This window comes from Myxine glutinosa, chromosome 8 (assembly GCF_964187855.1).
Source record: "Myxine glutinosa chromosome 8, kmMyxGlut1.1, whole genome shotgun sequence".
Lineage (NCBI taxonomy): Eukaryota > Metazoa > Chordata > Myxini > Myxiniformes > Myxinidae > Myxine > Myxine glutinosa.
The window spans coordinates 129,999,475-130,015,961 of NC_136268.1; positions in this window are offsets into that span (position 1 = coordinate 129,999,475).

Genomic DNA, 16,487 nt, shown 5'->3' on the forward strand with positions numbered 1-16,487 from the left:
TGCACCTCCTCCATGTCCATGTGCACCTCCCGTGCACCGTGCACCTTCCCAAGGTACCTACAATTCCCCGAAGATGACGTCTTGTTGCACCTGACCAAATGACAATGTCAGGCCGCAACCTTGTCACACAGATCTCCTCTGGGAATACCAATTGTGGCTTTACAACAATAATAAATAAATAATAAATAAATAATAAATAAATAAATAAATAAATAATAAATAATAAATAAATAATAAATAAATATTTACAACAATGAATAATAAATTTATTTTTCGATATATGTATATATATATAAATAAAAGAAAGTTTTTCCGGCAAGTATGTTGATCGGTTGGTTTGTCTGTCTGCATGTCTGTCTGTCTGTCTGTCTGTATCTACACCGTTGCACGTAGAATCGCCAAACTTTACACACATATGTGTCTTGCCCTGGAATAGACTGTGCCCAATTTTTAACTCTCTCGGCCCAAGGCCTCCATTATGACGTTATAATTTGATAATTCGACAAGTACAAAAGTTAATCCAATCCAGATGCAATTTCTTGAGCGACATGACGGCATAAACTGGTGGAGAAAAAAAAATGATGACGTCATCGGTCACGTGGTTCGGCCGCCATCTTGGAAAAACCGAAAAACTTAGCACCTCGAAATCTCCGAAAGTGCTAAATAGAAAAAATTGAGACATGGCTCATTGTAAAGAACTCTCGATGGGGAATAAAATATGTTAATGATGCTGTCATTGGTGCCTCCATTATGACGTCATAATTCGACAAGTACAAAGCTTCATCCGATCAAGATGAAATTTCTTGAGCATCATCAAGGAATAAATTAGTTTAGAAAACAAATAATGATGACGTCATCGGTCACGTGGTTCGGCCGCCATATTTGTCCAAAATGGCCGATAAAAAGTATATTCCGAAAAGTCCTCTGTCTCTGACCGATTTTTCATTTGTTGTTTGTTTGTTTGTTTGTCTGCGCGTGCTAATCTCCTGAACGGTGAAAGATAGGAAGAAACCTCTAATACAAAAAATGTCGGGACGGGCCCCGAGAAGGTTATAGGCTAGTAGTGGGCCAACTTAGCATAACAATTGTGCATTTTGTGAGGAAAGCACCAAATTTGGCACACTAGTAGACTATCATATTATGAAAAGATCTGGATATTGGGCCATCTCAGATTCAGAGATTTGATTTTTGCGAGATTTCGATTCGATTGGGATCGAAGAGAACACCTTCTTCGTCTTCTGTACAGTGAAGTTGCCAGCCCTGAATTCTCTGGCTACATCTGGGTGCTTCATTGGGAGTGCAACCATGTCCCTCAGGTGAACAGGGACCCACCTGGCATAGTGTGTGTGGTCTAAGGCATGGAACCAGTTCCGTCAGGGCATCAAGGTACATCGTGAATGAAGCCTGCCGCAGAGAACGCACGTAGACCAGTACCAACATCTCTAGTTCCAGCACAGTTGCCCAGTACTGAAAGTTGGGAATGTCTTCTCCTCTCTGGTGACACCAGTCTTCGAACTCAGGCAGGTCTTCTGAATCATGAGCATATGTCATACAGTGGCGTTCATACGCAAGGTGTTGCAGGATGTGCAGTGCCGCTGCAGTGATTTGATGAGCTCTTCTTGTGCGGGTGACGTGGGCAGCTCGCAGAAAGGAGTCGGCCATCCCTGGCGTTGCAATCTCAGCTTGCAAATCTGCAAAATCTTCAAATCTTGCAAAAATCAAATCTCTGAATCTGAGATGGCCCAATATCCAGATCTTTTCATAATATGATAGTCTACTAGTGTGCCAAATTTGGTGCTTTCTCACAAAATGCACAATTGTTATGCTATATTTAGCTTAGCTGCCGGATTATAGGTGGCGAGGCCGGTCGAGGCCCACCATGGCCGGGTTGGGCCAATTTCGCAATTAAAAGCTGAGCTGAATTATAGTAGTCAATCTTCTACGGCCGCGAGTAAAAGCTGAATTATAGTAGTAAATTCATTCAAAAAGAACCCGGGCAACGCCGGGTGCTTTCAGCTAGTGTGTGTGTGTGTGTGTGTGTGTGTGTGTGTGTGTGTGTGTGTGTGTGTGTGTATATATATATATATATATATTGTTACGGACCGCGGATAAGGATGTTGGTTTGCCGAGCGGATGGCACCGCGGCCGAACAGTTACCCCGACTAACCCGATTCCCGAACGTTGGCCGGATCGCGCCACAGATATTCAATATGGAAAAGACAAAAGCGACACGGATGTGAAGGAGAAGAAGACAGAAGTAGGGAATACGAATATAATTTATTTACTATTTACAACCAAAAGTAACGAAGGAAGAAGGAAAGATAAGAAAATAATTTACAGAAGATATTAGAGACACAGTGCAACGCTAGCTTACCTACAGTCTTAATTAACCCAGGGACAGAACAAACAAGGACAGACTCACGCGGGGAATGATGATAGGACTGGCAGGAGGTGAATGGCTGGAGGGAGAGGAAGGTTCACGGGTACTGCAGCACGATCGGCGCGTTTAGCAGCCGCCGTTCCTTCGCGGCCCTGCTCAAAACTGCCGTCAAGGCCCCAAGCTGCTGTGGCTGAAGCTGCTGTGGCTGCTGCTGCTGCTGCTGAAGCTGCCGCTGTTGCTGCTCTGGCTGCTGCTGCTCTGTATGTACGTCGCGTGCTTTCTCCAGGACTCGTCTGACTCGTCTCGTACTCAGTCCAACCACACTTTCGCTTATTGCGCGCGCGCTTTTATAGCGCCTCAGGCGATCAAGCCGCCGGCCTTTAGGACAAACCCATCGGTCAGCTCGCCTCGGCCCTGATTGGTCGGCACAGCCCTCTGGCTCCGCCCTTGATGACGATGGGCGGGCACGCCCTTCTTCCCCGAGCTGAGCACATGCTTAATGGCGGCTTTGGGCGAAATCAACAACCCACAGCTGTAGCAAACCTGGCAAACTGCCCAGTGCAGTTGGCAATGGAGGCTTGGAGGGGATGTAGCTGGCAATTGAGGCTTGGCAATGGAAGTTTTGGGAGTGGGAATGGGGAATAAAGGGAATCTATCTTATTTCACTTGGTGCAATGGAGTGTCATTTTAATGGAAGACAAAGCCTTAACCTAATAGACAGAATAAGGAAATAAACTACTGAACAGGGATATTATAGTGTCCTTCATGTATGCTTTATGGAACTAACTATGGGAACGCCCTTTGACCTTTATACAACAGACTGGAGGCAGGAGGGTCCAGAATAAAGCAATAATAATAAAAAAACACACAATAAAAAACACAATTGTCATATCCACAACAATATATATATGTATATATATATATATATATATTGTTGCGGATTCGGGGGTCGGCGCTCCCCTTATCAAGGGGGGGAGTTAATCCCCTTGTCTTTTAAGCTGGCCGTCCCCCAATCCTGGAAATTATGACGCTCCTCCCGGTCGGTCTTGGGTAGGGTGATTGGTCAATTTGGGGTCCCAAATACCTAATTACCAACCCCGACCACGAGCAGGGAAATAACTCCCGCTCGAACCACGGATAAGATGGAATATTGCCGAGCGGGTAGCAATCCGCAATCCGAGCCGTTAACAAATGACTAAACCCGATCCTGAGCGGTTCCAAAATCATGCCACAGGTACTCAATTGGAAGAAAAGATGGAGGCGATCGGATTAGGAAAACCAAGAAGGAACAAGGTACATTTATTAACAAACCAAAAGAGGAAACGATAGGAATATACAAGAAGAAGAAGAGCAAAAGGACACAGGGCTGGCTTATCTATACAGGCTTAACTTATAACCCCGGACAAACAGACAGACTTACACGGGATGGTAGCTGGTAGGGGAGGAAGGTCCAGGCAGATGGGTCCAGGCAGGTAGGCTCCATCCAGGCTCCGGGTCCGCGGGCGAAGAACGGCAGGCAGCTTCGCGTGTCGTTGGCGCGTGACCGGACCTTACATATGCGAGGGGCTGCAATGCCGCGTACGTATAGCGTGCCAAACGCTCTCTCTCTCCCAATCACTCAATGTCTGTATCAAATAGAGCGCTTCCGGATCAGTCCATTAACAATGGCTCGTGGCGCAGTCCTCTCAATAACGTTACAATCAGACGTCTCCGCACAGTTCTGTTAATAACGACAGGCCCCTGCACAGTCCGTTAACAATGGAGCTCCCTCGCGCAGTCCCCTCAATAGCGTTACAATCAGACGTCTCCGCGCCGTTCTGTTAATCACGACGGTCTCCTGCGCAGTCTGTGATATTCGAGCTCTCCCCGCACAGTCCCGAAAGCAGTCCTCGTGCTTGCGCTTATATAACGCGCTTTGAAATCAATGCGCGCTTCATGGAGACACGCCCACCAGTGAGCTCACCTCAGCCCTGGTTGCATAGTGAGGGCTCACCGGCTCCGCCCTTGACGGCTCGTTGACAGGGCCACGCCTCATTCTTGGCGCTCCGCCCCCTTCTTCTCCAAGCTTGACCGCATGCGTAATGGCGTTTGGAGCGAGGCAGCGAACGCTGCTGAGTGAGCAGAGGCGCGTAACACAATTGGGAGGGACAAGCCACGACTGTAGGGGCGCATACTGGCGTAGCTTGGAGAGAGCGGCTGGCCAAGAAGCGAATGGGGCCTATCTTATTTAATTAATGCAACGCAGATTCAACTATTGAGAACACAGCCTTATCTGAAACACATACTAAGGAAATAACTGAAAGTCCTATGGTGTCCTACGTGTTGCTGTGGACTAACTATGGGTGCGACCTTTGACCTTTTAAATGATGGGGTATTTACAAGAAGTGATTATTTATTTACAAAGTGAGGGGTTCTCAAAACCGCAACAATATATATATATATATATATATATATATATATATATATATATTGTTACAGACGTGGCTTGGATGTTATTTACCGAGCGGTTTTATGGTATGACCACGTCTGCACAAGTTACCCGATTGTGCCCGAACGTTGACTAGTCGCGCGATGCTGGCTCAATAAGAAAAAGAAGACACCCGGCTGGATTACAATAACACAATACGACACCAAGGGTTCAGTTCTCAAGACCTCCGGAGGAGATTATATTCGTACGGAAAGGTCAGATTACAGGGGCTAGAGTTATAATCACAGAAAGACAGGCACTTAGACACACTCTTATATTAACCCCGGACAGACGACAGACAAACGGGACAAGGCTGACTCACACGGGGGTTGATGAAAAGGACAGCGGGTATCGATGGCTCAAGGTGCACTCTTGGCTCAAAGCAGGGTCCAGTACGGTCCGGTCCGGTCCAAAGATGCGGGGAGGTATCGTCGCGCTGGGGGTGGCGGTGGCTCTCTCTCCAAGCTGAGGCGCATCTGACGTCACATCCGGCGCGGGGCCGCGTATATCCGGCGGGGAGTGACACGCCCTCGGCTCGTTAGCTCCGCCTCGTGGAATCGGCACGTTGCTTCTCATTGGGTGCGTGCGGGGGGTTTACCAGGCTCCGCCCTTGACGAGGAGCTGACAAGGAGCCCCTTCGTGGTAACCCCGTGGAGCGCATGGTCTATGGCGCTAATCGAGCCGGTGTGAGGACGCATCCTCCCCCGCTCCGCCGCCATCTCCTCTGTTGTTGTTGTAATTGTTGGGGAAGAAGATGGAAGGAGGTATGGGAAAGGTCCTAAACTCACTACTGATGCCATATAATCACATTCTGGTGCAACGAAGAGTCATAATTAATGGAAACGAGGCCTTAACTGACATAGATTAAGAATAACTAGGAAGATGTCCGAAAGTTGTCTACGTGTGGTGCGGTGGACCTGGGCACGACATTTAATGGGGGAATAAGGGGAAGGTCGGCTCTACTGATTGTTGTTTACATGCAATGGGACTAGGGAATGGGGGATTGGGGAAAGTTGGGGAGTATTGGAGAAAATAGGGGAATATTTACAAGCGGATATGGAGGCCAAATTCCATATTCGCAACATTGCACCCTTCTCTACCCTCGGGGCGTCCCGACCCGATAAATTTTTACCTACTTTAGTGTGGCACGCAATGTAGTTCCCTCTACTATTAACTCTACCCTGAGTGCGACAGTTTTACAGATATTCACAAATGAGTAAATATGTCCCCCTGCGACGTTGCACCCTTCTCCTCACAGAAACACACCCACAGGATAACCGAATCCGGAAAGAATTCTCAAACTAAACATACAGCCGGTAGGGAGCATTATTTACAAGACTACGCTGCTATTTACACTACGATCCAGGACCTGTTTTTGGAGGAACACATGCAGATGTTATGCATAGAGAGAGCGCGCTTGCCAGCATCGATACACCAACCCACGAGTGCTCTGTGGCCGACGGCCTTTAATAACGTACAGAGCACCCTTTCCCAGCATCAAAAGCACCACCCCACCACCAATCGGTGCAGTCACCATTGTTCATTGGAATAAAAATAAATTCGACAACCCCTAACCCTGCAGGTGTCTCTTGCTCTTCTTGTGGTGCACTTGGTGGTGTTAACTATTAGTGGTTCACCTGTATGGCATAGGTGCCACGTTGATCCATAGGTCCATCCCCGGGTGGTGCTTGGCCGCAAACGAACTGCGGTCCATTGTGGGTGGCCACAAACATTGCGGTCCATATGGTGTATCGATCCCGGCAGCAAACAGCGAAAGTGCAGGCCCACAACTGCGCAGCCAGCACCTCTCTCTCCTCTCTCTCTACCCCAAAGCCAGATCCTCGGAGGTGGGAGACAAAAGAAGAAACAAGTGAGTAAGGTGGTAAGGGCGCAAAAGTGCACGCAATATAAGGTAATGCACACTGGGGGCACATGGGAACCAGGTGAGACAGGTACGTTCCTATCGTACGCCCCCCCCCCCCCCCCCACCAGGTAACCTACACGGCCCCTCCCTTACCCCTTACTGTATCCACACAACACAACACTACCCATAAACATCTACTTTACAAATCAACAAACATCCCTACTGTCTTCCCCGTTCCTCCCATAAACCAAATTCGTCTTCTCTCCCTCCTAACCAATCAAATTTGCCATTTTCAACTCTCATGAAAATTTGCCATTTTCAACTCAACATCAAAATTTGCCATTACCAATTCATCATCAGTCCCTCCTAGGGAGGGAGAGATGGAATCACCCCAATGTCTCATCCACGTCGTGATGCGTCTCACAAATCCTCACAGCAATCTCATTTCCTGCACAAAACAAAGAAAACACAGGTGTGGAGTCATCATCATCACCACAGGTAAGTGGCTGCGTATGGTGCGACAGGTTCATCAATCCTAACTATCTCCTAAATGACTTTAACAACTTTACACTACCCGGGGTCTTTCTCCGGCCAAACCATTGGCCCTCTTACACTATGGGTTCTAAAAACCAATTCCCATTGGCCAAACTGTGGTGCTCTTCAATTTGGGGTCTCACTCCCCCGATTCATCTCCCGGTGCCCTCGTACAATTTCTGGGCTGCGACGTGTACCTCTCCCAGTGGGTCTACCCACCTGCACACCTCCACCACTGCAGTTGCCTCCGAGCTTACCTGCTCCTTACCCTAACCTAACTACCAGGGGAAGGCCCTCTGGCTCTCTCCCCACTCCGTGCCCTCTCTGGCACTGGGCTGCCCGATCCACACCCGGGATCCTCAGGCACCCACTCACAACTACCGGCTCCCAGAGCCCACCTGCGGCCTCACCTGGCCGACATCCTCACAGTGGTGGAGTGCCCAACCAACTACACACACTAACAGGCTACACGCCCAGCCATTTCCACAACACTAATGCACCCATTCACAACACCATTCTGCAACCGCACCACAAATGCCAATATCCAACCACAATTTACCTGCACCCTCTACCTAACACTTACACTACCCGCCCCGGGTGCTCGTGAAAGGGGTCCACTCTTCCCCCATCCACACCTTCGCACCATGCACACCACTCCGTACCACTCACTCCAACTCTCTCCACACACCTGTACCTGCACACCTGTGCTCTCACACCTGGTGCCACCTGCACCCTTCTCTCCCCAAGCGCATTCGCGTTGATCCACACACTCACTACTCATACACTGCTCCACACACCTGTCCAGTTGCACACCTGTGCAATCACACCTGTTCAATTCTCACAAACACGGCATCATCTCAGCTAACTACTCCCTTCTGAAACTTGCGCTTCCCAGTCGTCCCTTTAAACTATTGCGCTCCCTCGTCATTATCATCCATACTAATCTACCTGCGTCCCCACTACAGGTATCAGTCACTAACTAATCTTAACGTTACCTAATGTCATCTTCTAGATCCCTACACACAATATCCTAACCCACCCGGGCTAGTTTTCACTGCCATACACCCCATAAACTATTGCTCCTTTGCCCCACCCATGGGAAGGGTGGTGGGTTTGCCATCCCACCACATCGGGGGTCTCTCACTACCAATTTTGCACATCAAATTTCAATAAATCAAAAATTTGCCAATCACTGCCCATCATCTGCCAATCACTACTGCCAATCCCTTGCCAATCATCAAATTTTGTTTTTTTTCTCTAATTTTGGGTCCAATACACTAACCTCATCACCCAGTCTACTCACTACTGCCTCTCGGTGCGCCAATTCCTGTCCAAAGCCCGGCTTCGTAAAGCCAAGCAATGGATGCTGGTTGTTTTGTGCCGGCGGCTGGATGCGTCCGGCACTCGGGGCAGGGACGGAGGCTTACCCGTGCCGAGATCCCACGCATCACCTCGGCGTGGAGCCATCCAATGTCCCGATCTCGACCTGCCGGCACGTCTCACCAAAAAGTGGTCGCCATGACGACCCTTTCTATCGGGCTGCCAGCTCCGCCTAGTGGAGCACGGATGCGGCCGTTCAAAGCGAGGCCCAGCACGCACCGAGGGCCCGATTCGGCTATAAGTCGTTCTAAACTCTATCCCGTCTAACGTCGATGCTTCACCTGGACGCTTACACCCCGCAGCCCGTTCCTTGCTCACACATCCAGCCGTTTCCATGCTCCTCGTGCCGTTCCTTACACACCCAGGCACACCCATTCCACTCACAGCCTTGGTCACACACCTGACCACCGAACACTTTGGCACACATTCGTTGCTCGCACACCTCACCAATACACCGCTTCGCACCCCCTCCTCGGTCACCTCCTCTGTGACAATCACAGGTGTGCCCTCATTCGCACACCCAACCACGTGCCTCACCACCAACTCCAGCGTGCATTCCCACTCACGCTCTACCATTCCAGGTGTACATCCTTCCATCCCAGGTGTACATCCTCGCTCACCTGTCACAACCAGCTCACTCTCCTTGTCACTCTCACTACTCTCACCTCCACTCGTGACAACGCACTCACCCTTACTCTTGACAGCACACTCTTTCCCCATGCACCTGTCCGTCACACACCTTTCTCGCGCACACTCTCCCGTCACACCCTCTGTAACACTCACCACAGGTGTGCATTCTTCCTTGCCTTTGACAGCGCACTCTTTCCCCATGCACCTGTCCGTCACACACCTTCCTCGCGCACACTCTCCCGTCACACCCTCTGTAACACTCACCACACCGCGCTTCCATGTGCCCCCTCGCACACGCGCTACGACCGACTCATTCTCGCCAGCACCCTCACGACTCCTTGGCACGCACTTTTTCCTCACACACCCCAGAGTCGGACTTTCTTGCACACCTCCATTTTCGCACACCAGACCTGTCGCACACTTCACCAACGGCCTCTCACGAACACCCGGGTCTATCTCGACCCCCAAGCCTCTTAAATCACCTGGCGCATCATACGCACGACCATATTGGTCACCACTTACACCGGGTCCTCTTCCTCTTCGCTTCTCCTCCATCACCTGCGAATCCCTCATCCGGTTAATGAGCACATCATCACGATCCAAACACAGACTTTGGACCAATTCTTTTATCTCCTCTTTTATCTCTTTCTTATCCCCTCTCCGTCGCTTCTTAATTTCGCTCATCCCTTCTTCCACTTCTTCTAATTTGTGCTTCACCTCTTTTATTCCCCGGTACGTCTCCTCAAGCTCATCCTCTAAGGCTACCTTGACCGTTTCCAGGTGCGTCCTCACCTGCCGGTCCTTCGTCTCCATTACCTCTATCACCTCGTCCAACCTCGTTGTCAGTCCCTCACGTACCATCTGACATTCCCTCTTCGTCGCTACCAAGTCATCTTTTAGTTCTTTCTGTGTCGCCTTTAAACCTCCTAATACCGCAGTGTTCCTTTGAACCTGCTCCACTAACTCCGTCTGTCCCACCGTCAGCTGCTCCACCTCTTGCGTCAGGTCCTCTATGCCCCCTTGTAACTTTACAGTCGCCTTTCTCACCTCCTTTTCCATGTGCTCCTCACAGTGCCTCACCTCCTCGCGCACTCCTCCGACCTCCTCACTCACTCCTCTTCTGATCTCCTCTCCCATCACTTGCATCTCCTGCCCAGATGCCACCCTCATCTGCTCCATTTCCTCCCTGTGAGCATCCAGTTTGGTTTCTACCCCTATTCTGACCCCCTCTATCTGCTGCTCCATTTGTTTAACTTCCCTTTCCGCTTGGTCCCTCATGTCCCTCAATTTGCCTTCCATACTGTTTTCTAACCCCTCTAACCCATTTTTCACTCCCTCTATCTGATTCTCCTGGGCAGCCATTCTATTTTCTACCCCCATTAACCCATTTTTCACTTCTTTTATCCCGTTGTCTAACCCCTCAAAATTATTGTCTAACTTCCCAAATTTCTTGTCTAACTCCTCAAAATTATTGTCTAACCCCTCACTGGTACCCCTCGCTTCGTCCCTCATTACCCCCATTTGCTCACTCTGAGCCCTCGCTTCGTCCCTCATTACCCCCATTTGGCCCTCCAATCGCTCACCCTGAGCATCCATCCGGTTCCCCATTACCCCCATTTGGTCCTCCAATCGCTCACCCTGAGCATCCATCCGGTTCCCCAACCGCTCACCCAATCGCTCAATTTGGCTCCCCATACTCATCTGTACAGCTGCCTGTAACTGCGCAATGAGGGCCTGCATGTCAATCGGCTGCATGTTAAAGCCCGCTGATACAGCCGGCTCGGCTACCGCACGCTCGTGCGAGGCGCCTTTTTGCGCGCCCGCTACTTCGTGCGTGACGGCGCTATTTTGCGAACCTGCCGCCCTCACTGCTTCGCTCTCCTCTTGTCCCTCAATTTGGTCCTGGATCGACCCTACCTCACTCTCCTTTACCGGACCCCAGCTGTCTTGACCCGCCATAGCGCGACTTTCAAAATTCGGTTTTTTATTTTATTTTCGTAAAACAAATTCAAATTTCGCCGTTATAATTTCGCGCGGGAAACGCGCTCCGAATCGATTCTACTTGTTACCAATTTGGGCCTAATAAATTTAGTCCCGGGTTCGAATTCCACTCCTCGACACCAATTGTTACAGACGTGGCTTGGATGTTATTTACCGAGCGGTTTTATGGTATGACCACGTCTGCACAAGTTACCCGATTGTGCCCGAACGTTGACTAGTCGCGCGATGCTGGCTCAATAAGAAAAAGAAGACACCCGGCTGGATTACAATAACACAATACGACACCAAGGGTTCAGTTCTCAAGACCTCCGGAGGAGATTATATTCGTACGGAAAGGTCAGATTACAGGGGCTAGAGTTATAATCACAGAAAGACAGGCACTTAGACACACTCTTATATTAACCCCGGACAGACGACAGACAAACGGGACAAGGCTGACTCACACGGGGGTTGATGAAAAGGACAGCGGGTATCGATGGCTCAAGGTGCACTCTTGGCTCAAAGCAGGGTCCAGTACGGTCCGGTCCGGTCCAAAGATGCGGGGAGGTATCGTCGCGCTGGGGGTGGCGGTGGCTCTCTCTCCAAGCTGAGGCGCATCTGACGTCACATCCGGCGCGGGGCCGCGTATATCCGGCGGGGAGTGACACGCCCTCGGCTCGTTAGCTCCGCCTCGTGGAATCGGCACGTTGCTTCTCATTGGGTGCGTGCGGGGGGTTTACCAGGCTCCGCCCTTGACGAGGAGCTGACAAGGAGCCCCTTCGTGGTAACCCCGTGGAGCGCATGGTCTATGGCGCTAATCGAGCCGGTGTGAGGACGCATCCTCCCCCGCTCCGCCGCCATCTCCTCTGTTGTTGTTGTAATTGTTGGGGAAGAAGATGGAAGGAGGTATGGGAAAGGTCCTAAACTCACTACTGATGCCATATAATCACATTCTGGTGCAACGAAGAGTCATAATTAATGGAAACGAGGCCTTAACTGACATAGATTAAGAATAACTAGGAAGATGTCCGAAAGTTGTCTACGTGTGGTGCGGTGGACCTGGGCACGACATTTAATGGGGGAATAAGGGGAAGGTCGGCTCTACTGATTGTTGTTTACATGCAATGGGACTAGGGAATGGGGGATTGGGGAAAGTTGGGGAGTATTGGAGAAAATAGGGGAATATTTACAAGCGGATATGGAGGCCAAATTCCATATTCGCAACAATATATATATATATATATATATATATATATATATATATATATATATATATATATATATATATATATATATATATATATATATATATATACAGTGAAACCTTGTCTTACGAGTGCACCAACTTACGAGTTTTCCGAGATACGAGCCGTCGCTCGGGCGGTTTTTTGCTTTGAGATGCGAGCCGAGATCTGAGTTACGAGCTTACGCCACCCGCCACCAGGTGGGTTCCGGTCACGTGGTTATCTTGCCGTGCAAGCATCTCTGCCGTATATCGCTGCTGCTTTGTTTTCGCATTTTTGTTAATTTGGAAAATTTCTTAGTTTTAACCATGGGTCCTAAGAAATTGAGTGCCAAGGGCAGTGCTGAGAAGAAGAAGAGGATGATGTGCTTGGATATAAAACACGCAATCGTCGAAAAACATGAGCGAGGTGTGCGTGTTGTCGACTTGGCGAGGCAGTACGATCGTAGTACTTCTACGATATGTACGATTTTGAAGCAGAAGGAGTCGATAAAGGCTATAACGCCAGCCAAGGGCGTTACGATTATTTCAAAGCTCCGGACCTCTGTCCATGAAGAGATGGAGAAGTTGTTGTTTGTGTGGTTGATGGAGAAGCAGCTCGAAGGAGATACCGTGACCGAGATCATTTTGTGTGAGAAGCCCCGAGACATTTATGGGGATTTGGTGCAGCAGACGGCGGGAACATCAACGGACGAGGCATCGGAAGTCATTCAAAGGCAGTCGGGGATGGTTTGATAATTTTAAGAAGAGGACCGGCATTCACTCCGTCGTCAGGCATGGTGAGGCAGCAAGCTCGGATGTGAAGGCAGCTAACGATTTTATTATAACTTTTGCCGAACTGATAGAAGCCGAACGATATGTTGAAGGCAGCAGGAAGTTGGGGTGTGAAGATAATGACAGAGATCTGTAATCTGGTGGTGAAAGAAGGCCGCATTCCAGTGGTTTGGGAACTGAGTACCCTCGTCCCTCTATAAAAGGGGAAAGGTGACCCTCTGGAGTGTGGCTCGTACCGAGCGATAAAGTTATTGGAGCATGGAATGAAGGTATTGGAAAGGGTGTTGGAGAGAAGGATAAGGAAGAAGGTGAAGATCGACGAAATGCAGTTTGGATTAATGCCAGGAAGAGGAACGACAGACGCGCTCTTTATTGTGAGGCAGTTGCAGGAGAAGTACATGGAGAAGAGGAAGAAGTTGTTTCTTGGGTTTGTTGATCTGGAGAAAGCATTCGATCGGGTTCCACGCGAAGTATTGACATGGGCATTGAGGAAGTTAGGAGTGGATGAATGGTTGATCAGAGTAGTGATGGCAATGTACAAAAGAGCGCCCACAGCTGTAAGGACGAAGGACGGGAACAGTGGTGAGTTTGAGGTGAAGGTGGGAGTGCATCACGGGTCGGTACTAAGTCCACTACTATTTGGAGCTGTGATGGAGGTGCTGGCTCAGAACGTAAAGGAGGGTTTACCGGGGGAGTTGTTGTATGCAGATGATCTGGTGTTGATTGCGGAAAGTATGGATGGACTGAAGGAAAATATGAACAAGTGGAAGGAATGTATGGAGACAAAAGGTCTGAAGGTGAATATAGGAAAGACGAAGGTGATGGCAAGTGGTAAAGCATGTGGTGAGGTGGAAAGTACTGGGAAGTGGCCGTGTGCTGTGTGCAGGAAGGGTGTCGGAGTGAACTCCATTCAATGTACAATGTGCTCTGAGTGGGTTCATCAAAAATGTAGTGGTCTGAGAGGGTCATTAACCAGTGTGGCAGCTACATTCAAATGTAAGGTGTGCACAGAGGGAGCTGCAGATGGAGGAAATGTTGAGTTGGATCTTAGAGACAGCGTGAAGCTGGAAGGTGTGAAAACATTTTGCTACGTCGGAGACATGCTGAATGGAGAAGGTGGATCAGACTCGGCAACGGTTGCAAGAGTGAGATGTGCATGGAAGAAGTTTCGGGAACTGAGTGGCGTGCTGATGAGGAGGGGAGTGTCGTTGAAGCTGAAGGGAAAGGTGTATGCTGCATGTGTAAGAAGTGTTATGATTTATGGGAGCGAGACATGGGTAATGAACGTAGAGCAGCAACGGAGGCTGGAAAGAGTGGAAATGCGAAAGGTTCGGTGGATGTGCAGAGTATCGTTGAGAGAGAGGAAGACAAATGATGAAATGCGAAAGATGATGGGAATAGAGCCTGTTAGTCAGGTTCACTATGTCAATAAATTATATTTCGTTCAAAATCATGGTAGATTAGCAAACCTATACATTTTTGGAAAGGTTATAGCATAAGGAAACTAAAAATCAATGTTTACATTTGGAGAGATACCTGTATGGCGGCCATTTTGGATTTTCAAAATGGCCACTGTAAAATACATATTTTGTTCTATTTCTGCCTCTAATTACCCTAAAAACTTTTGAAAATATACTAAACCTATATTTTCAGGGACAAGGAATCCAATGAAAGTATCAAATTAGTGCTATGGGGAATGGTAAGACACGAATCAAAGGTTTTGAATTGCAAAATACTGTCTTTATATTCGCGATAAGTTGCATAATCAAATACATGTTATCATTTTGTCCAGGCAGTTAATAACGTCAAAATGTGTCACAATAATTCATATCACCAAACATACACAAGCAGTCAGCAAAATCATATATGCACATGCAGTCAGTATAACTTCACATCTACACAGGCAGTCAATGACAAAATATACACAGGCAGTCAATGGCATCAAACATACACGATTACAGAATATGCCATTTAGAGTTCGTCATCACTGTCCTGTGTGTCGTATCCGACAATATAGTCCGCATCGTTTTCACAGTCCGTTCCACACAAGCAAAGGTCAGTCAAATTGATTGGCAAATCGAATTGGTCGAATGGTCGATCGAATCGAATTCGATGAATCGAATCGAATCGAATCGATCGAATTGGCCGAATGGTCGATCGAAGCGATTGGTCGAATGGTCGAATTGGTCGAATCGAATTGGTCGGAATTGGCAAATGTAAACATTGATTTTCAGATTTTCCATGTAATAACGTTTCCAAAAATGTATAGGTTTGCTAATCTACCATGATTTTGAACGAAAAAACATAGTGAACCTGACTATGTGATTGATGCTGTGAAGAGGAACAGGTTGAGATGGTTTGGTCATGTGTTGAGGAAGGATGAAAGTGACTGGTTGAGAAGAGTGATGGAAATGAATGTAGAAGAAAGTAGAGGACGGGGAAGACCGAGAAAGACCTGGCTAAAGATGGTGGAAGAAGAAATGCGGGCAAGGGGGTTAACAAGGAGAGATGCAGAAAATAGGGCAAGATGGAGAAGATTGTCATGGGGACCGCAGGGCTCACCCCCGCTCTAGCAGGGAAAATGGCCTTGAAAATGCATGTTGTTGTGTATGTATATATTGTTGTGGATATGAGAATGGTTTTTTTTTTTATTGTTGTTGTAAAAGGTTGTTGGAAATATCGCCCCTCCTCCCTCCGTTTGTGGTTGTATAAAGGTCAAAGGGGCGTTCCCGTAGTTAGTTCCATAAAGCATACATGAAGGACACTATAATATCCCTGTTCAGTAGTTTATTTCCTTATTCTGTGTATTAGGTTAAGGCTTTGTCTTCCATTAAAATGACACTCCATTGCACCAAGTGAAATAAGATAGATTCCCCTTCATTCCCCATTCCCACTCCCAAACCTTCCATTGCCAAGCCTCAATTGCCAGTTACATCCCCTCCAAGCCTCCATTGCCAACTGCACTGGACAGTTTGCCAGGTTTGCTACAGCTGTGGTTGTTGATTTCGCCCCAAAGCCGCCATTAAGCATGTGCTCAGCTCGGGGAAGAAGGGCGTGCCCGCCCATCGTCATCAAGGGCGGAGCCAGAGGGCCGTGCGAACCAATCAGGGCCGAGGCGAGCTGACCGATGGGTGTGTCCTGAAGGCCGGCGGCTTGATCGCCTGAGGCGCTATAAAAGCGCGCGCGCAAGATGCGAAAGTGTGGTTGGACTGAGTACGAGACGAGTCAGACGAGT